Source organism: Barbus barbus (genome assembly GCF_936440315.1).
Source record: "Barbus barbus genome assembly, chromosome: 35".
Classification (NCBI taxonomy): Eukaryota; Metazoa; Chordata; class Actinopteri; order Cypriniformes; family Cyprinidae; genus Barbus; species Barbus barbus.
Window position 1 is genome coordinate 21,163,963 of NC_136763.1, and position 23,268 is coordinate 21,187,230.

Genomic DNA, 23,268 nt, shown 5'->3' on the forward strand with positions numbered 1-23,268 from the left:
TCATAATTAATATGAATAATACATAATGTATAATTAATTCTAAAGTAAAGGTCATGGTAACCCACTAGTAATGAATCAAGTATTACCAAATTCTTCAGAAGGAATTGCTAATTATTTGGATCAGTATTCTAAAGTGAAGATCATGATAACTCCCTAGTAATGACTGAAATCATTGTAAGCTTTTGAGAGTTTTGTAAAGTATTGGATAGTAATTATTCAAGTGTTACTACATCCTTTTGAAGGAATTTGAAGGAAAACAATTTTTTTGGATCAGTATTCTAAAGTGAAGATCGTGATAACTCTGTAGTAATTACTGAAGTCATTGTAAACTTTTAAGGTTTTTGTAAGGTTTTGGCGAGTAATTCATTTTGCTAGATTTGGTAACACTTAAATCATTACTAGTGGGGTACCGTAATCTTCACTTTAGAATACTGATCCAAATAATTAGTAGTTTCTTCAGAAGGATGTAGTAACACTTAATGAGAGTCATTACTCTCCAAAACCTTACATATATTTCAAAAGCTTAAAATGACGTCAGTCAATATTATGGAGTTATGATGCTTTTCATTTTAAGATACTGATCCTAGTAGTTCCTTTAGAAGAATTTAATAATTCTTCAGTCATAACTAGTGGGTTACTGTGATCTTCATTTTAGAATTAATTATACATTATGAATAATTCACATTAATTATGAACCTGTATACAGTTGTTCTTAGTAGTTCTCCAGGATATATATAAAAAATAGTAGTTATTGATTAGCTAATAGTGAACTACCAGTTTCAACTGAGCGCTATTATTTACTAAATCAATAATCATAGTTTCTTGTTAGGTAATAGTAGTTACTACAATGTTAATAGAGCATTAGTGGAAGTGGTGTGTGGCCAAGTATGGTGACCCATACTCAGAATTTGTGCTCTGCATTTAACCCATCCAAGTGTACACGCAGTAGTGAATATACACCCGGAGCAGTGGGCAGCCATTTATGTTGCGGCGCCCGGGGAGCAGTTGGGGGTTCGGTGCCTTGCTCAAGGGCCTCAGTCGTGGTATTGGTTATTCACTCCTACTAAACTCCTAATTGATGTTTCTTATTTATTGTTTTATCAGATTGTTTCTTATTTATTGTTAATAAGGTAGTTATTGGTTATTCACTCCCCCCACCACCGACAATCCCTGCTGGACCTTAGAGTCGAACCCACGACCTTCGGGTTACAAGTCCAAGTCTATCCAGTAGGCCACAACTGCCCCAAATACAAAGAATCAGTATTCTAAAGTGTTACCGACTTTTCATTAAGACCCTAAAGAATCATATCAACTTGTGGAAAATGGGCATCCGATGACCCCTTTAATGGTGTGTTAATGGCGAGAATTGGACCTTAAAATAAAGTGTGACCAAAATCTTATTAAAATCAAGTTTAAATGACGTGCCTTCGAAATGTAGGCCTACTCTTTGAATTTATGTTGGTTCATATAGTTTTGATCAACTTTAATACCATTTTCCAACCATTTAATACAAAAAAGTGAAAGTAAATATATTTAAGGGTAAAATTTTTTTCACCCCCCATTCATTTGTTCATTCAAGGTTTGATCAGGATTTCAAACACAATTAACACCCAAACAATGACACATTTTCTTGTTCTTATTGAACACAGGGTGTAAAACATTCGCACTGCAGGAAGGAAAAAGTATTGAACTCTTAGATTTCATTACTGGTTGACCCTTCTTTGGCAGCAATAACTTCCTCCAAAGATTTCCCGTGATTCAAACCTGAACATCAGTCAGGAGGGATTTTGCACTATTTTAGCAGTATTCTGGGGATGTCTGGTGTGAACAGCCCTCTTAAAGTCGAGCCAAAATTTCTCATTTAGGTTGAGGTCAAGACTGGTCACCTCTAAAAGGTGTATTTTCTTATTATGAAGCCGTTCTTAATGTTTTCCTGGGCTTTCTGTTCACCCAACGTCGGTTGAACCTCAAATATAACCCTACATTCTCCTTCTGTGAAATGTCTAATAAATTGGGAAGTAATTTTTGTATCCGTGATACTAAACATTCCGGTCCCTTAGGCGGCAAAGCTGACCCCTAAACGCCTCGACCAAACCAGAATATCCAGGTTTTGCAGGTTTTTCTGTGGTTTCATTCCATGAACCTTGTCCTAATTCAGTGTTTTACATATTATAAACACAACAATAGAGCGCAACTCCATTTATTTTCTCTATAGGTGAACTGATTTTTAACAATAACTGATAAACCTTGGATGCTTTCAGGCCATTTTGTTAAATTTGGATACTTGTGTAACATTTACAGATAAGGACATAACCATAAGAAGTAAGGAAAAACTGAAGAAAACACATCTCAACATATATATATATTTTCTTTTTTTTCCACAGCAGCTTTTAAAGTAATCTTTATCAGCAGACATTTGCTATTTAATTGTTCAAGTATATCGATATACAATTTGAAAATATATGAGTGCTGTATTCATTCAGTACATGTGTAGACCCAAATCGTTTTGGTACAATTTCATGTCCCTTTATACCCACTGATTTACAATAGAGATATATATTAATAACTCAGTTGTGTGTTTATTGACTACATTGCAAGAACTTGGAACAGTGCCCATTCAAATGAGAGTTTAGATGTGAAATTGCTATTTAATATTCTTTTGTATGGTATAAACTTTCCATTTCTCTCTCCAGTTATGTCTATATAGAGACTAGTAGCAGACTGCATTGTCATATTTGTGCATTATTTCTTGCAGCTGGTGCCAGTGTCATGCCACAGTGAGCAATCACAGGAAGTATCAGCCCCAGTAAATGCCACTTTACTTTATCACATCAAGACTGCATGACCGCAGGCAATAAATGCAGTGCTTTCATAATTGCATTCCTCAACATGAATTCATTACTTGTATGATAATGGAAAAACACACTAATTATATTGATAATATATTAATTGAAATGCAATGCAAATATGATCTGACCAAATTAGGCCATAGGGTTGAGTAAATACCGCTGCTCTTAGTCTTCCACCTGAGCGATTGAATAACTCATTTGGTGGGAACGTGGGCAGAGATTGTGTTGTGCTGTGTGTGTGTTGATGCTGATAGGACAGGACTGCTCTCTCCATTAGAGGACCTGTATTTTCCCCCTACACCCCCCATGGACTGTTCTTATCCGTTGCTAATAAGTTGAGCTGTTTTAAAGTTTAGATTAGTTTGTGTTGCAGTTTTATTAGAGACACCTTTTTTTCTTTTCGTTTGACCTAGAGTGTGATTTAGAAACATAGCCCAAAAATTATGAAACCAATGTGAGATCTCATGAGATCTCAATGCGAGATCTCAGACATTTAGACAATAGATTTGGATAATAGTGCAGAATCTGTTATGTGTTTGGTTTCAGTCTATGGATATTGTCAGCTGCTTGTTATTTGGCAGGGTTGTTTAATATTAACTTTAAAGGACTGTTCACCCAAAACTTAACATTCTGTCATTATTTAGACACCCTTAAGTTGTTCCTAACCAGTATGAATTTCTTTCTTCTGCTGAACACAAAAGAATGTGGGTAAACGAATAGTTTTCACACTAACTTCTATAGTATTTTCAACCCGAACTATGGAAATAAATGGGAATCAATAACTGTTCAGTTTTTGCTATCCTTGACAATATCGATTATGGCAGAAGTTTAACAAAAATATTATGCCGATTCCTGCATCTCCATTCTTTATGAACCCCTTTGTGAAGGTTCAGGTTTGGAAATAAAGAAAAGTTTTTAAAACAATCTCAGTCATGATCTACTAAATATATATATATATATATATATATATGTATGTTTTTAAATTGGGACAACAAATCACAAGTGTCTATTTCTTTTTCAAATTGAGAGAGCAAGACTCTGCAACACAGCACATGAGCCACTCAGTCTGTGGCTTAAAGTATATGATTGTTTGCAGTGTAATACGTACATTATTTGAATGTAAAAATTCTGTGCACATGTCAATGTGAAAGTTGCTTTGTGATTTTTTTTTTTTTTTTGGCTCTTGCTTTTTTGTGCTTTGTCTCTTTAAATTTCACATTTATTGTAGAATCGCCGCTTAACTGGAAGCATGCCGTTAGTTACCTTTATTCCTATACAGATTGTGTCAAAGTAGCTTCAGATTCAGGCAGTTCAAAGTTTTTTCAGTTCAGATCAATAACAGTGTGAAATTCATCAAGTTTAGCTATAAGCAGTTATACAAAACACAGCAATGACATTATATAGTTTTAGTCAGTGTTGCAATTCAGCTGTAGAGCTGCTTTACAGAAGACAATAGTGATATCATTCAGCTTAATTCAGTTCAGGTTTTATTCTCATCCGATGATCCAACATAGAGATAAATTACTAAAAGTTAAGTAAGTGGCAAGGAACCCAAACTCTATCAAGTGACAGAAATTAAGGAAATAAATCCTTGGGAGAAACTAGGCTCAGTTGAGGGACCAGTTCTCTACTGGCCTAGTTTTGATTTTTGTATAACAGGAACCCGAATTTGGCCACTGACAAGGGTCACTGGGACTGTGACTAAATTTCCTATGTCACAATTACTTTATTCCATATTAAAGCAACTATATTCACAACATCTTTGTATAATGCTTTAGAACTTTACATAAACTTACAGTGCCATCAAAAAAATCTGAAGACATTTTTTTTTAATGGTGCATTGTAGGAATTTTTAGGCACAGCGTCAGAGGCTTAGCTGTGGCTAAAAATGGCTTAAATCTGTGGCTTTTTCCACAGATTTAAAACATAAAAGGATGATGAGTTTCACTCTTGGGTTGGGCCCACAAGCCACAATGCCAGCTCGAGGATGGGCCGTTTTTAAACCGTCTGTTTGTTACCTTGGGTATTAGCAATATTCTAATCAGCCTTCTCTTGTAAACAGAGTTTTAAAATCATTCAGATTTAATGACATCCCAGGCATCATGGGAAAACAGTGTAGATGGGTTCACCACAGAGGTGCCTCAATGTAATGTGATTAATGTTTAATAATTATTTGGAAATTAAATATTTATCCACATGCCATTCTGAGGTTGTTGCAGAGTGACTGATTTCTTGTTTGCTCTTGACAGCAATCTTTCTTTTATTCAATAAAAAAGCTTGCATTGAATCTATTAAAGCTATTCAAAATATTGAAACATTTGTCAGTACGAAAATTAATCTATCTATATAATCTCTACCTTTAAGTGATTAAAATGTGTACGTAGACATACTAGAAAATGTTATAACTTTTCACTTGGTTACACCACATGCTCCTTTTAAACTTTTGTTGAAAAATATTTTTATGTAACTTATGAAACCTTGAAACCAGAACAGGAATTCAGATTCAGTACATTTCGAGGAACTTGGCAAGTTTTGAACTAGATTTTTTAAAGTTTTTTTTTTTTTTTGCTTTATCTGTCCAAAGGCATTTTTATTGTCCATTACTTGGAAGATGACATATAAAGAAAAAGATAATGGTAATGCTACCATTTGTTTTGCTGATAATAAAGAACAAATGTATGCATTTTATTTCCTTAGCTTTATTTGCATTCCATGTACTCAAATATCTGTTAAATATACGTTTCCATGTTGAAACCTTGTCTTTAAGTGGAATTATGTTGTTCTAAGTTGAGAATGTAGACTTTCTGATTTGAAAAAAATGAAGCATGACCCCAATTTCTAGACACAAGAAGAGAGGGAGATTAATTAATAGTTCACTTTAGTGTTGTTTCAAAGAGATTTTATTTAAACATATTTGAATGTGCAGATTAGGCATTAAGAATAGTTATATACTTGATCTATAGTTTTATATGCACAATGTTTAAAATCCTTGAACTAAAAAATTCTTTATCTGCCAGGTACTACATCCTCTTAAATAACCGTAGCGGAGGCAGATTGTGTGGTAGCCAAAACCTCCACACTTCCCTTAAGCCCAGAATTATTCACAAAACCGTTTCTGTCATCCACAGAGTCCTCTGAATATAACATAACTTATCTTATTCTTGCTGAAGTTTGATCAAGGTCAGTCGTCATCTTGTTGGAATGTTTTTGTTCTAATCCTTTCTTCTTAAGTTAGCCTCAGCTGAAGCTCTTTCAGAAGCTTCTGAGATGTGCGGTGGTGCCATTTCTGAGGTCATCTCTTTCTCTGTGTTCAATTTTATCTCTGTCTCTTAGTCTCTGTTCATATAAGCGACAGCGCTTAGTACATCTGAAAGCTTACATTAAATAATGTATCTTGAAGCAGCAAAAGTTTCAAATCTGAACAAATGATGACAATTGATTTAACCAACCAACGATCTATGAATTCAGATTGAGTCCTTTTTTATATTTTGTTCATATTTAGCAATGTGTTATGTAATTATTGTATTTTATTAATATGTAATTTGTAATTTAATCATCTGTGTCAAAAATGAGCTTTTGAAGCTAAACAAATGCAATATCCTTTCCATAATGTGTTGCATGGAAGCCCTTTTGTTTTATTGACTGCTAACAGAAGCACAGCTCACACAGAAGTCTTATGGCTATGCATTTCATACAGTGTGTATTTTATTGCTTATCACGGTGCAATATTTAGATTTCCAGTATAACTGAATTATAAATTGGAGTGCATTTCAAAATGATGAACTTTTAACTAAAAACTTACTTGAACTTAAGTTCTGTGTAACCCCAAAATATTCCTGCAAATCAAGTAAGGATGCTTTCCCTGTAGTGTCAAATCATATATTAATGCCATTTTCCCCTCCTTCCCAAGTTAGGCATGTTTTTACTTTGTGTTTAATGTATGTACATTTTAAAGCTCTTGGTTTTTGGGAACTTTTTGATGGTTGCGGTTTGGTGTCCTCAAGCTAAATCAGGGCTAAATTAAAACCTTGTCAGCAAAGGAAAGAAATCGTTGCTGGGTTGTTTTTAGTTTAGTTTCTCCAGCTCAGGAGCAGAGGTTACATGCTATTTTTTTGAAGTTTAATAGCCTGTAGGCTTGGACTCTGAGATTACAAAAACCCACAGCAGAATCAATAGTCCTCTACTAAAGGGGGGTGTTAGTAATACTTACAAAATAACATGTTATTTTTAAGAAGTAACCTTCTAACAGCTTTTCATCTGCTAGTGAAATCTGAGCACCTTAAATGTATCAGGTTCTTTTAAAGTTCTTTGCTCTTAAAGGAATAGCTTACCTGAAAATTCTGTGGAACACAAGGAGAATGTTTTGGGAGCCAATCTTTTAGTAGTCTCGCGTAGCCAGACCTTCAAACTGACGGCTAAAGGTCTGGGAACTTCGACCTGCCCAAGAAGTCATTTGACTGACAGGTAAAGCAACCAATCACGTTTTGTTTTGTGGCGCATCATGTTTAGGGGCGTGGAAATGTCACAACAATAACAGACTCTCTGACATATTTTAAAGATTCTATGCTGAGAAATTTTTATATTTCACATACTTTTGAAAATCCAGAGTTTAGTTGAATGAATGAATGAATGATGTATTGCCGTACACCCAAAGCGCTTTACAATCATGTGGGGGTCTCTCCTCAACCACCACCAGTGTGCAGCATCCACTTGGATGATGCGACGGCAGCCACACTACAACGGCGCCAGTGCGCTCACCACACACCAGCTACAGGTGGAGAGGAGAGAGTGATAGAGCCGATCAAGTGGATGGGGATTACTAGGAGGCCATGATTGATAAGGGCCAGTGGAGGGAATTTGGCCAGGACACCGGGGTTACATCCCTACTCTTTACGAGAAGTGCCATGGGATTTTTAGTGACCACAGAGAGTCAGGACCTCGGTTTAACGTCTCATCTGAAAGACGGTGCTTTTTACAGTATAGTGTCCCCGACACTATACTGGGGTATTAGGACCCACACAGACAACAGGGTGAGCACCCCCTGCTGGCCTCACTAACACCTCTTCCAACAGCAACCTAGTTTTTCCCAGGGGTCTCCCATCCAGGTACTGACCAGGCTCAACCCTGCTTAGCTTCAGTGGGCAACCTGTCTTGGGCTGCAGGGTGATATGGCTGTGGTGATACTTGATATGGCTATAGTTGATACTGATAAGCGCTCATTGTCACAGTTGTAAACACGACGGCTTTCTTCTTCGATGAGGGAGTTTGGCGCCACGTCATCTTTGTTTCCAGGCAGAACGTTAAAGAACGCGACACACAAGTCTCCCGGAAATCCTGTAGAATTCAACCAATCCGATGACGACTTCGAAACTCCTGAAGTGTTTCCAGATAAGTGTGCCATATGCATCAGACGTTTAGCTAACGTTCCGTGGGCATGACGTCTGAGGCTTTTAGTGGCCAGGGGCCGTCAAGCTTCAAATGACAATTCTAATTAGGGACTATGACTTACAGGAAGTCTTACAGTAAAATTATGGTACTTTCATAGTGCTATTTTGTTATTTTTTAATGGCCATCCATTTTTGCTCACCATTTAGTTTCATTATTTGGAAAGAGCAGCGGGAACACCATCTTCTTTCTACAGAGGGAAAATCATATGGGTGTGGATTCAGAATGGTGTTAGAGTGAATAATGATAACAGAATTTTCTGGTGAATCATTCCTTGGAATTTTATGAAGGAGACATGCTGTCAAAGTGAAAACAATCTCAATCGTCTCCGCATCTCTGCTAATGTGACATGGATTATATCCCGCTCTTTTAGAGTGTGAGTTATATATTGTGATTTCCAGCACTGCTGAACCTTGTTTTCCTCTCTACGCGTCCTCTTTCCGTCAGTTTAATCAACGATTTTAATTACAGACACTTTCGGTCGTCTTGTGTTCGTTTGGTTGTCACCTTTGGGAGATCCTGCCATGGATGGGAAAAAAAGGAGACCAAAAAAAAAGTCCTTGTCTTCCCGCGGGTGTTGGAGCAGGCTTGGTAATAACCAGCCTCTGCCAGTCAGTCAAATCTATTGCCAGCTCACATCTCTGCAGCCCCACTGGGTTTTTCCAATGTTGTCTTGATAAATGGATTTTTGCCTTGACTCGAATGTGTCCTCTTAAGATGGGTGGGACGAGGACGTTTGGGCTTACATTCCATCAAGCCTTAGTCACATCATCAGGGTCACACGACCATATAGCCTAGATTCTCACAGGTTTTCTTGCAATGATGTATTATGCATTGCTAAGAGGCGAAGTGCACCAAATCTGTTTCAAGATGTTTTTGGCAACTTCTGTCATGTGACCAGTTTGTGCATGTTTGAAAAAAAAAATCTTGTTTATAAGGGGCCATTTACACAACGTTTTTAGCCAAAAACGGGAAACTTTTAATGCGTTTTGCCTGTTTGTTTACACCTGTTGGGGAATAACAGTTAAAACCAAACTATTACGTCACTCAGACGTATACAGCCTTATAGCACACACAGACAGCCTTATAGCTTTTGATTTGAACCCATATTACCTAAACAGGATTCACTCCTTTGTTTTCCCACCAGCCTTTCTTTATGTGAGGGCTCTCTCTGGATAATTTGGTTAGTGACAATGTGTCACTGTTTCTCTGCTGTCAAGTCTAAAATGTTTACCTTTAACCATTCAAATAACAAAGCGCTAACTTGTTTAAATTTAGACCCTCAGTTGAATTTAGACATGGATTTTTAACCCATTATGAAAAGCAATCTTCAATTTCACAAATCCAAATCATATAAACACTCTTAAACATATTAATCCAGAGAGTGATTCAAATCAGCATTATAAAGGACAAAAGAAGTTGTTATTAGCCACAGCAGACAGAGCTGGATAACCAATCCACTTACAGCTCGTCCCATATTCGGCATTCTCTTTTCGTTAGATTCACTCAGAATTATCGACTTCTGTAAAGCCATTTCACTTAACCGATCTGTAATGATAAAATACTCATTCCAGAGGTTAGTGACACAATCTACACAAAACAGGAACATAATCGTCCCCCTAAATATAGAGTAATCATCCTCACGCACACATATATATATACTAGACACATGAATATTGAAACAGCTCCTATTCAAGATTTGCTTTTTGTGTTAAATTGGAATTAGAAACTTAATATTTTCCTATCAGTTTTACCTAGTTTGTATGTAGTCTCTTAGTTTGCCTGTTCATTAAGGATTTTTATTTTGAGAAAAAATCACTGGAATGTTTTGGCCTTAATATCATTGCTTTTGTTTTGGTTACTCCTGCTTAGCAGGCCGATAAGAGAGGCAGAGCACCGTCCCTGCCTCCACTCCAGCAGTCTCTCTCTCTTACTCTGCAAATTATATCTTGACAGTTTCACCAAACTTTTAACTTGGACTGTAATATTAAATTCATAACAGGCTGTCAACACATGGTCTCAAATGGTTCTTGAAAGCCCATTGCCATTGACTTTATAAATAAGCTCCTTTCCCTCAGGGTGTGATCCCCTGGCATAGTTGCATCAAGTTGTGGACGCTTGTCACAATGAAAAACAAGCCATCAAGTAATGCGGTTGCTGGTGATCAGGTCTGGAGGAGCTCACATTTTTTAAGCTGATTGCTGTAACTTCTTACAGTTCCCCCCTTAACGATGCTTTTAGGCCTATCAAGCATCCGCTCAACTCCACTACCATCTCACATATAACACCTCCCTTCTGGGCAGGTGCCCAGTGGCGGTGACCCCCTGCCTTAGGTTGTCCTCTCCTGGCCAAAAAAGGATCTTACCCATCATTGCGAAATCACGTCATGCACATTGGTAACCGCTCTTTCCCGCTGCAACATCCTCGACAGTTTTCTTCCAGAATCCGGTATTTCCTGCAGCTGAGGAAAGGTGCACTCAAGAACAATGAGAGCTGTGACAGCAGCGTTTTGGGGACAGAAAACACATAATTTAGAAGACGGGTTTCAAAGTGCAAGTTTTTGAAAACGCCACCGTTGTCATTTCTGTATAAATATCCAATACGGGAATCTTTGAAAATGGTGACGTAGTACGTGTTGGGTATGTAGCCATGCGCAGTACGTGTCAATTTTAAAGGCAAGCGCGAACAAACATTGCTGCTACGAACAAAAAAACCCTGCTTTTGCCATATTGCTTGTTTGTTTATGTCTGCGCAAGCTGCTATCGCTATGAATGAGGAGTAGTGCAACAGTCAGTGTGGTGATTTCAGTGATGGAAGAGCTAAAGAGCTAATCGTCACTTCCCTACAGGTACTGTTTACTAACAAGGTGACAGCGCCAACTACTGGCCTGGCATACGTAATACAGCGTTTTTGGCCGTTTTCGCGGCTGTGTGTAAACGCAAATCATTTTGAAAATGTTTCCGTGCATGCATGAAACTTAAATACGCAAGGGAAAACTTTTAAATTTTTGACTACATCGTTGTCCTGTAAACGTAGCCTAAACAAGGGCACTTCCACCTCCATTTAGACATCCTCCATTTCCATCTCCATTTAGACATCCTCATACCATGGGTTGAGCCAAATGTTGACGTTTACCTGATGATGAGTTTTAGCCTCTGTAGATGTAACTATTACTATATTACGCTGGTGAGAAGCCTTTTTTTTTCATTGACATTAAAGGGATAGTTCACCCAAAAATGAAAATTACCCCATGATTTACTCACCCTCAAACCATCCTATATGACTTTCTTCTTTCAGACAAATACATTTAATATGAAAATGTCCTGGTTCTTCCAAGCTTTATAATGGCAATGAATGGGTGTTGATATTTGGAAGTCCAATTAAGTGCATCCATCCATCATGAAAAGTGATCCACACAGCTCCGGGAGTTAATAAATGCCTTCTGAAGTGAAGCAATGCGTTTATGTAAGAAACAAATCCATATTTAAAACTTTATAAACTGTAATCTCTAGTTTCCGTTAACTGTCATATGCACGCCCACGAAAGTGGCGTTCCAGCGGATGATGTACAGGATGTGGGACGGACAGTAGCTTTATGTATATTAGAATTATGTATACTTATTAGAATTTCATGCTATGGACTTCTAAGTCAAATTTACAGTGGTGATTTATTCACTATGACCCATGATCAGTGACATTGCTAGAGTTTCTAAGGCCAAGGTACTGCATTATTACTTAAAAGTTATATATTTTTATTATCTTTCACCTTGCCTTTTGGCAACAGAAGGCTTTTTAACCTCCATAACAATTGGGAAATACATATAGGATGGTGTGCAAAGCAAACAGCATCTTAGAGTACAGTGCAGGGATGAACTAGACAATACAGCAGAAATAAATTAAAAAACAGGCTGCGGTTATCTTTTGGGTTATATTCAACCCAGTTAATCTCCAGCGCTCTCTCCACCCTCAATACCACGACTGAGGTGCCCTTGAGCAAGGCACCGAACCCCCAACTGCTCCCCGGGCGCCGCAGCATAAATGGCTGCCCACTGCTCCGGGTGTGTGTTCACGGTGTGTGTGTGTTCACTGCTGTGTGTGTGCACGTTGGATGGGTTAAATGCAGAGCACGAATTCCGAGTATGTGTCACCATACTTGGCAGTATGTCACTTCACTCAAATAATAAATAACTAATGGGTATTATCTAGACATTCATAGATTTTTTCACTGTGTTTTATAAAAAATAATACTTGATTAAAAATATAGATTCTTTTTAGACCCTTTGTCCTTCAGAAATCATGATGTATGCTGTATGCTGTTGAGGTCAACAGCTGCAAATGGGTTGACTCATTCGAAGACACAAAACACGTTTTACAGTTGTCTCTTCTTTTTACATTTTTTTTTCTGCACAAGGACAGCATTTCTCAGCCCTGTCATGTTGCATTTGGATGGCTCTCATGTTGCTGAGAGCTAAGAAAACATTAAGGTAGTCAACTGGTAAATATTTGAATTACTCAGGGCTGAATTTAATTTTAATTGTTTAAGAAGCGGTGTTCTGCCTACATTCAAAAAATTATAAAGTTTAAAAATAACCAGTGTTAAGGTTCTGGAATGTGTAATTCATGATGATGCTTGAATGGACAATGGGTGTAATTATTGTGCATGGAAAACAAAACAGCTCTAATTTTTCCATAATAATCAGACATGCAAAGCTATGAGAAACTAGCTACCAAGCATAAACTGATGTGTGATGTTTCAGCATTTGATAAAAACTACATGTTTACTCAAATCTGTTTTTTAGCGTGTAGGTAGCTGTAGGCCTACTCAGGTCTTCTGTCAGTTCTACAGTTTTTCCCATAACAAAGCCATTTTTAATGAATTTGAGTTGTGTTTGCTTGTGCAAAACTCCCCACTATGATGCTGTAGGTTGTATTTGCGGAGGTTGTTTATTAGTTCATTAAATCATACAGACAGCAAATTAGCGTGTTAGTCAAATCAAAATAATCTACCCGTGTCTTATTATTGTGATATTTAGATATGGCATTTAGAGATATATACTGTAATTGACTGAGGTGCCCCTGAGCAAGGCACCGAACCCCCAACTGCTCCCCGGGCGCCGCAGCATAAATGGCTGCCCACTGCTCCGGGTGTGTGTTCACGGTGTGTGTGTGTTCACTGCTGTGTGTGTGCACGTTGGATGGGTTAAATGCAGAGCACGAATTCCGAGTATGGGTCACCATACTTGGCTGTATGTCACTTCACTTCACTAATTTAGATCCTATGATAACAAAATTGGAGTTGGATCTTCGAGCAACACACATTAGTGGTGTTTTGTTTCTGAATGAATCAGAGTTGAATTAATCTGTTGGGTGAATAATTCAATGACTCACAAACATAGTCACTTGCTACCCACTAGCATAACCATGTAACTTGTGGAAAGACTTACCGTAAAATCCCCAGCACTTATGACACAGGACATGTCCAAAATAAAGTGTGACCACAAAGGAAGAATTTCCACAACTCGTGGCCACATTTTAGTAATTTATTCCTTTGTTTTAGGTAAAATGTGGCCACATTTTACTAAATTCTTCTCTTGTTGGTGATTTTAACCAAAGGGGATGCATCAAACTATCAAAATGTTTTTAGTAAGCAGTGATTAGCATGCAAACACAGTTAGCATTTTCTAACTTGTTTACCCTAACCGGAAAAATCCTTCTTTCTGAAGGGCCCTTTGAAATGGCCAAGTTTTGAGCACTTCGGTATGGAACATCCCTTCAATATTGGAGGCAATTAATATCTATCCCATTCAGAACACAGCAATAGTTGCTTTTTCAAACTCACTTTTATCCAGAAAACATTTGAAGTAAAGCACACCTCTAAATCTCCCTGCTGTCTCAATTAGCAGCCGCTAATCTGCAGCATTATTTCAGGTTCTAATGGTGCCTTAATAATGAACACCGTTGTCCAGGTTTACTAGTAATGACACAGTGTTGTTTCATGTCTCTCTTTCTCTCTTTCTTTCTCTCTCTCTCTCTGTGTGTTTCAGGCTCTCTTCTCTCATTAATTACAGAGCTGGGTGCTAAGGGAAAGTTCACCGACTGAAGGTAAGTGTATTTATTGCATCGCTTTGACAATGAAATCGGCCAGGTTCATTGATTTTTTTTTTTTTTTTTTTGTCTCACACTTTTTTTTATTTGGTGGACTTGTGAGCAAGTTGATTACAGATAAAACAAGTAGGAGAAGTCGTGGCGCAATCTAGAAAAAATGGTTTGTTAGACGTAAGGGGCAATAAATGATCCCAGCAGATGTTTCTGGATGTTGGCAGTGGTTGTAGCACGCTTTCCTCATTTAGACTCTAGCCATGCTAACTCTTCAGAGAGCAGCACATGTGACACTAATCCCAATAGACTCCAGAGATACGGTAACATGATAATGTGATAATGTCTCACAGCGTATGATACTCCACTGTTCTGCACATTTGATTTAATGCATTAAAATTAACGTTTGGCAGCACAGTCTAAAAATGTCTTATGGTTTAATGAACTAAAACAATGCCCAGGGTTGATTTATTTAATGTTTTAGCTGAAACTCTCATTTTAGCTCTTTTATGGAAATGTTTACGCAAATGTATGTTTTGGCTTTATGAATCCTATTTATGTATTTATTGATTTGTTTGAACTCTTTACATTTCTGTGTGAATTGATTATGGTTGCAAAGGAGTAGAACATTTCCGGTAAATTTCCCGAAACTTTCCAAAAATTCCCGGAAGATTCCAAAGAATGCTGGAAAGTTTCCAAAATTTCTGGAATGTATCTGAAATATACTGTTTAATATAATTTTCTACCTTTTTGCAACCCTAGTATTGATGTAGTAAGGCAAACATTGATTTTGGCAAAATGGTTTCAATTAGTAAAAGTGGGAAAATGTGTAATTAAGATGCTTAATGTCAATGTCAATAGATAACGTGAGGATAGTGGATGTGTTGTCTGGTCTTTGTTGTTGAATGAAGTTGGTGCTGTTTTTACTACTCTACAGTTTTGGTTTTAGACTGGTTTTATTAATATTTGTTTTGTATATGCTTTTATACACTATTTATTTTGTACACAGCTTCTAAGGGGGCACTGTTTTCAACTTAAAATAGAAAACTTTTTCTGCATTTTGGCTATTAATTTATTCGACAACGCATTTTGGGGGCCTGAAAATGCAAACATTTGAAAACGGGTTTCACAATGCATATTATTTGGAAACGATACCGTTATTGTCTTCGTTTAAACTATAAAAATGCGAATTTGTGAAAACGGTGACGTCATATGCATACGTATTACATATGCAGTCTATAGGTGTTGCCGCGTAGTGCTTCTTTACTAGTGACATCACCAACTACTGACTTGGCATGCATAATACAACTTTTTTTGTTATTTTTGCGGATCCGTGTGAACGGGGATCATTTTGACAGAATTGCTTTCTGTGCACACAATTTTTAAAAAATGCAAAGGGAAACCTTTCCTGTTTTTTAGCATGTTGTTGTCTTGTAAACATACCCTAAATAAACATCATACTGAGTTTGTTTCCATTTTTACAACTCTGGTCTCTTATCACAGTGTACTTTGCTGACTCTCTTTCTCACACACACCTTGAGAGAGAGAGAGACTTTTTGACTTTTAACAATCTCTTTATTTACCACTAATTCTAGATAAACATTCATCAAATATTAAAAGAAAATAAAAATGGAATAATATAAATATGCGTACATAAATGTACACAACAGAAACAGCAGTTTTACAGTCTATCATCACTCAGACAGAAATTTGCAAGCAACCATCATCATCAATTTCACAAATACATTGGTTTATGCCCCATTTAGACCTAAAAGTATCCAAGTCATCAATCAACATATGATACGCATACTCTATATTAATACAGGATTTTATTAATCCTCTAAACACACCAAAATAACATCAGTCAATCCTGATCCAAGTAATTTTCCTTTACGTGACAGCCAAATAGCCAGTTTTCCTTGCCCAAATATAAAATTTAATAAAACACGAACTTGCATTTTGCTCCTGCTGTATTTAGGCCCATAAATAAAAAGCATAGGCGGAAAAAACTCCCCCAGAATTTGACAGTATCCTTCTAATTGATGAAAAATAGTATCCTTCTAATAGTCTAGAATAATTAAGAACTAAGTGAAACACTGTTTCTTGTTCCCCACAAAAAGGACACTCCTCCCCTACCTGTGGATCAATGTGTGCTCTGTGTCTGTTTGTGGCTATTATTCCATGCACTACCCTCCACTGAAGGTCTCCAGACCTTTTCTCAATGGGAGGTTTGTACAGGGTCCTCCAGCAGCCTTTAGGGGAAACACCTGAGCCAAAAACATCCAGCCACTTGGATTCCCTCGGGTTTTCAAGCATGTGGAAATGTACCGCTTTAACACACATATAGATCCTTCTTTCCTGTATCACTGAAAAGACTTGGCTGAGATGATCTGATAGAGAGAAATCCACCCTCTATTTCTTGCCACTCTCCTCTGTCAACTGAAAAAGTCAGCTCTGGGAATGCAGAGGTATCCACGTCTGAAGCCTCTGAATCCAATCTATTTTCCGCTGGTAAAATCTCATTCATTTGAGTTAACAGTCTCTCTGCCACTCGAGCCCATGCCCATCCTCAAGGCCAAAGCCTCAGCAGATATCCATCCTCCCTCATGAGTTAAATGTCCAATTTTAGTGATCTTTGCAGACCACAAAGCTTTCCTGAGAGAATCAGATTTCAAAATATCCAGGTCCATTAAAGAGTTGAAAAGCAATGGTTCCTCCCTCAGCCAGAGTCTCTGTACACCATTGAATTCTCTTGAGAACTTGAAATGTGACCACGCTCTTAACACTGACCTGTAAAAGGATGTTCGACCGGTCAGATCCAGCTTATTAATACTCATTAGAAACAGGTGACGATCCAGCCCTATACTGCCTGCCCTTCTCATGAGGGCACATGCTGTTCCAGCCCTGCTTACATCCCGTAAAGCAGTTTCTGAGCTGTCTGAAGTCTAAAGGCTTCAACTCTGGATCCGATGTCGACAAGTCCTTGTCCTCCTTCCTGAATGGGCAAATATAGCACCGGTGCCCTCAGCCAGTGCTTCCCTGACCAGAAAAAGTCCACCATCTGCTTCTGAATCCTTACCACCAGGTCCTTCGGAGGCTCTAAAATCATAATTTTATGCCAGAGAGAAGAGGCCACCAAGTTATTACAGATCAGGACTCTCCCCCTGTAGGACAGCTTGGGTAGCAACCATTTACAGCGAGACAACCTTGCAAACACTTTCTCCACAAGGCCCTCCCAGTTTTGTTTCCTAAATTCATCTGTGCCTAAAAAAACCCTAGATATTTGAAACCCATTCTCCCCCAATGCAAACCACCTGGAAGCATAGGACCATTAGAATTCTGACCACACCACAGAGCATTGCTTTTACTCCAGTTCACCTATGCTGAGGATGATCTACCATAACATGCTTTTAGAAGTGAACATCAGCATGACCTCTGACTAAAATTGTAACATCATCAGCATATGCAGAAATCTTAATAGACTCTTTAGAGTCTGGTTCAGCAACCCTTAAACCTGCTAACTGGTTTCTTAGTTTACATAACAGAGGCTCAATGACTAGGCTGTAGAGTTGACCTGAAAGAGGGCAACCTTGCCTAATACCTCTATGAACTTTAACAGGAACACTGAGACCACCAAAAGTTTTTATCATACATGTGGCTTAATTATAGAGAAGCTTGATCATAGAAACCAAAAGCTTTTAAGGTTTCAAAAAGAAAATTGTGGTCAACTCGGTCAAAAGCCTTTTCTTGGCCCAATGACAAAAAACGTACTCGGTTACTATCGTAACCTCGGTTCCCTTTCAATAGTCCACTCGTACTGCGTCTGTAAGACGCTTGTATGGGGAAAAACTCCATTGGTTCGTGCAGTGCTATAAAATCGAACCGGCGTTGAGCGAGCCTATGGCTATGCGGCCCGCCATAGCCCACCAAAATGGGTGGGGCCTCTGGCTATATAAGCGGCTTCGCCTGTGCATCTCAGATTTCTTCGAATGAAGCGACTGAGGTGTGCAGCTCATAGCACGGCCAGGAAAGCAGTACTCGTTCCCATATCTCAGGGAACCGAGGTTACGATAAGGGCCTTTCGCACCACAGGAACCTTTTCATAGTACCTGAACTAATTGTGGAACTACCCACTTTTTGGCATGTTCGCACCGCGGAAACTAGGAATGGTTTTAGTTCCAGGAACTCCGTTTGGAGGAACTAAATTAGCTCCTACTTCAGAGTAGGGTCTAAAACAGTTCTAGGAACTATCCGTGACGTAAGTGTACGCTGACTGGCTAAACGCGTACGAAAACGCCCTCACCCATCATGATTAAAACACAGTGTAAACATACTGTGTAAACATTGTATCATACTTGGAGCATTTATAAACAACATTTACCTGAAGATTTCGTCTACGGCGTTTTGTGCTTCTATCAGCCTCAATGAAATATAACACTGCAAATTGTCATTAGGGATTGTTTAGTCCTCCTTTCCGTTCTTTGAATCGCTTGACGTATACGTCGAAATTCCATGTCCATTATTGTGAAACCCGCAAGATACAACAAAGATACACAGCTCCGATCACATCATCCTCCATCCTCCTGTCGTTAATGTTGTTCTTCTTAGTTTACGTTGTTGAACACCGCGCACAAATGACGTCGCTGTCGACCGGCGTACATCACTTCTTAGTACCCACTGTCGGTGTGAATGCAACCCTTTAAATGGTACTGGGAAATAGTTCGCACAAAATCATCCCAGTACTTCAGTACTGTACTTTTAGTTCTGGAACTAAATCAGTGCGAAAGGCCCTTGTGTAACCGAGTACATTCCCTTTCAATATTCCACTCTTACTGCGTCTGTAAGATGCTTGTATGGGAACCAGTCCGCTCCTCGGTTCATTTTGCCCAGCACATGCGTCGCCTTCAGTGAGCGCAGATTGGTCTGAGCCCAAACAAGAAGGTCTTTCACCAGCTTGCAGAGGCGCTTCGAGACGAGGCTGCCCTGGTGATTTATGTATGACACCACAGATCTGCTGTCTGAGCATATTAGCACATGGTGTCCCCTTATGTCCGGCAGGAAGAATTGACAGGCACGGCACACTGCTAGCATCTCTAGGCAGTTGATGTGTAGACCCGATTCCTCTTCGGACCAAAGACCGAAGGCCGGTTTGTCCTCGCACAGTGCTCCCCAACCCTTGTTGGAAGCATCTGTCATAACAACCTTCCTTCTGTGCACCGTGTCTAAGATCACAACCTGCTTCAGCCAGAGGGGGTCCCTCCAACGGGTCAGGGCTGATACACAGGCCCGAGTCATCGTTATGCGATGGCGACCGTGACGCTAAGACACAGATGGAACCCTCTGCTTCAGCCAGAACTAGATGGGCCGCATGTGAAGCAGGCCCATTTGGAGTACTGGCGAAGCTGCTGCCATAAGGCCCAGCATTTTCTGGAAAGCCTTGAGCGGGTGGACGGTCCCTTCCTTGAAGGAGGCCACGTGGCGCTGAATAGTCATGGCTCATTCCGCTGAGACAGAGTGGGCCTGTGGGGAAGTAATAACACACTTCCCTCTGTACCCAGCGCTGAGCGTGGTGATGAGGCACATTAGAGGCTGTTTGCGGGGTGGTCCGGCGGAAGCGAGACTCGGGCCCCTCCTCTTTCTGCCTGGATGATCAGGAGGACTTCTGAGGCGCCGGATCCAAGGCGATCTTGGGCCGGGGTCCTTGGCGCTTCGGGAAAGGGTAGCGTCTTGCCGTGCGGGAACGCCCTCTATCCTGCCGATCCTTAGCAGGTCGGGGTTCAGGAGTGGTTGGCGTTGGCTTGGCAGGCTACTGAGTTGACACAGGCTTGGGGCGACTAGAAGCAGAAGAAGAACTGGGAAAGAAGGGAATTTTATCCACCTCTTTCATCTGCGTCAAGCGAGAATCCTCTGCCCCGCTGTTTCTTCCTCGCAGGTCCCTGGGAGGAAGAGGACGAGAGGGCGCGAGGGGCGGAGTCACTCTCTGAAAAGAAAGCTATCCGCGAGCGCAGAGAAGCGAGACAAACTCTCGCAATGAGAGCAGTCAGTCCCACTGAGTGCAGCGTCAGCGTGGGATTTCCCCAAGCATGACACACACTCAGCATGATTTTATAGCACTGCACGAACCAATGGACGTGCAGTTTCACTGTGTGATTGAAAAGGCTTCAGTTGAAGAGAAAAAAAGGAGTTTTTTCCCCATACAAGCGTCTTACAGATGCAGTATGAGTGGAATATCGAAAGGGAACCAAGGTTAATATTATTGTTAAAAGCAAAGTCATACATATCCTGCACTAAATGTAAATTATCTAAAATAAATCTTCTTTGTACACAGTATGATTGATCTTTATGAATGATAGTATGTAACGCTTTGTTTAGTCTATTTGACAAACATTTAGACAATTTTATACTCTGAACACAAAATTGCTACCGGCCTCCAGTTTTTTAAAAGGGTTAAATTACACTTTTTTGGTAACAGAGAAAAAACAGCCCGTTGACAACTCACAGGGAGAACACCCTTACTGATGCATTCTTTGAGCACTTCAAAATAATCAGGTCCTATTATAGTCCAATATTTTTTTAAAAATCAGAAGACAGTCCGTCTATCCCTGGTGCTCTTCCTGAAGAGAGACCCTTTACAGCAGCAGTAACCTCTTCAGAATTAAGATCAACCTCCAAAAGTTTTTTTTTTGCTCTTCAGTTAAAGAAGAAATATCCTGTAGCAGTTCAATTCTACTTTGCTCATCAAGCATTTAAAGTTCTCACAGAACTGTTTATCTTCCAAGAGCTTATTGTTAAAATGCCATTAACAGCTCTTACGAATCCTGTTCACCAATGTATACTTCACTGTGATGAATTTATGGTCGGACAAAGAAGTAGGAATGATAGCTGTATGCACCACCCTATTTTTTACATTGTGATGCATTAATCCTGTCTAACCGTGCACCAAAAACCCTACCATTATTAATTCTCACCCAAGTGTACTGCTTTGTTAAAAGATTATGTTCTCTCCACACATCTGAAAACCCTAGATTTTTCATAACACTGGCTAGACGAGAATCTGACTGCATGTGAGGTTCTTCACCATTCCTATCACGTGTGTGCAGTTCCAATCACCACCTAATATAAAAAAGTCCACATCCTGCTGCTGCTTTAAAAATTTCTCTAGTTTAACAAAAAGTTGTAATCTATCTGCTCCACTATTGGGAGCGTAAATATTGACAAATAGGAAAGAGAGGTTCCTCATTTCAGCTCTAACAGCTACCAGTCTTCCTGGCTCTATTTCAGTTTTCCTCAGAATTTTAACTTTAAGAGCAGGAGAAAAAAGCACCGCCACCCCAGCACTAAGATTAGTCCCATGACTTAGCACTCTCTCCCCTTCCCACCACAAGCCCCAATTAACTTCATTACTAAAATTGCTGTGGGTCTCTTGCAAAAAAAAAATACTTAAGATACTTTATCCTTATGAATTCTAGCAATAAGTTTATCTTTTTCTCATCCCTCAATCCATTTATGTTTAAGGATCCCACCCTCGAGGTTTCCATCAAGAAGAAAGATAGAAAGAGGAAAACATACAGAAAGAAAAAGGAGTTCTTAAACATCATAATTATTTAGATTTTTCCCTTGCTTTACCTGACTTTTTACCTGATCTTATGGCAGTTAAGTGCTTCTTAAGACGAAAGCGTTTCTGTTGAGACAGTTCATCATAGTTACTGTGTTGATCTTGAGTGTATAAATCCTTTTCAACCATTTTTGCAGCATCAGACCATTGCTCATCCTCATCTCTTAAACCATCATCAGTACACTGTGACAAATCCTCCATTTCATCAACCATATTTCCTTATGAAGCACCTGCCTCTCCTGCAACAACACCCCCACACACATCTTCAGTATCACTTTGAGCTTCATGTTCATCAACATCATCACATACACTCACATCTTTGTCAATAGCAGTACTGCAGCCAGGTTTTTTCCACATCGCCAACATTAACATTTAAGATCACTCCTGCTGCCCTCTCACTTCATCTGTGACTCCTTTAACCCGCTCTTGAGATCTCTGTGTTATTCGTCTCAGCTCAAGATGTGGACACACGTTGTTCATTTTTATGTGGGCATGTGAAGCGCTTATGGCCCAAATCTCCACATTCGAAACATCTCATGCTGTCAGTACTGGCATATATCATGAAAGAGCTCTCTCCATGAGCAACACGGAAATAAACTTCCAATGTACGTTCCGGGGAATTCAAAAACATGTAAATCTGCCGTCTAAAAGAGAGAGTTTTAGCGTGGCATTTTTACATCCAAGGGGAATCGTTTTTACGGGGCTTGCGATCTTACCAAATCTCTGTAGTTCTTTTAGGATGGCCTCATTACTTCCAAAAGGTGGGACATTAAAGATGGTAACTTTCGTTGCTGGAGCAGATAGTGGGGTTACCCCGACAAAGATTTCTTTCACCCATATTCCACTCATCACAGTCAACTCATTAACCAGCGGCTAGGATTTTAAAAACACAACCACAGCCTTGTTCATCCGCGAGGCGGATATGATGTTCTGAAAACCAACTTTTTCTCCAATGATCAGGAGCATTTCCTGCACTGTCACCCCAGGGTCGGGTACACACCTGCACCCATTACGGAGCGACAGAGATGGTGCTCCTTGCACTTGGACGGACGACATACCAGCAACTTTAAGTCACGCGTACAGGAGAAAAAACCAAACCTCTCTCACTACACTGTCTACACTATATTTCGCAAGGGGAAAATCAATATATATGTAAAAAAGGGTAATAAGAAAAAGAAATAGTGAAAGATCACATTCACTCAACGCTCTCAAACACACGCTCAGCTCCACCTCATACTCCCAGCATGCAACAGAGAGAGAGAAA

At 39.3% G+C, this 23,268-nt stretch overlaps 1 protein-coding gene across 1 annotated transcript in view; it reads left to right on the forward strand.

Moving 5' to 3' along the window:
* fhit (fragile histidine triad diadenosine triphosphatase) overlaps positions 1 to 23,268 on the forward strand; it is a 328,845-nt gene that overhangs the window by 15,371 nt on the left and 290,206 nt on the right. Inside the window, exon 2 of the mRNA XM_079393098.1 lies at positions 14,338 to 14,395. The gene's annotated coding sequence lies outside the window, so the exon portion shown is untranslated. The remainder of the gene's footprint in view (positions 1 to 14,337; positions 14,396 to 23,268) is intronic.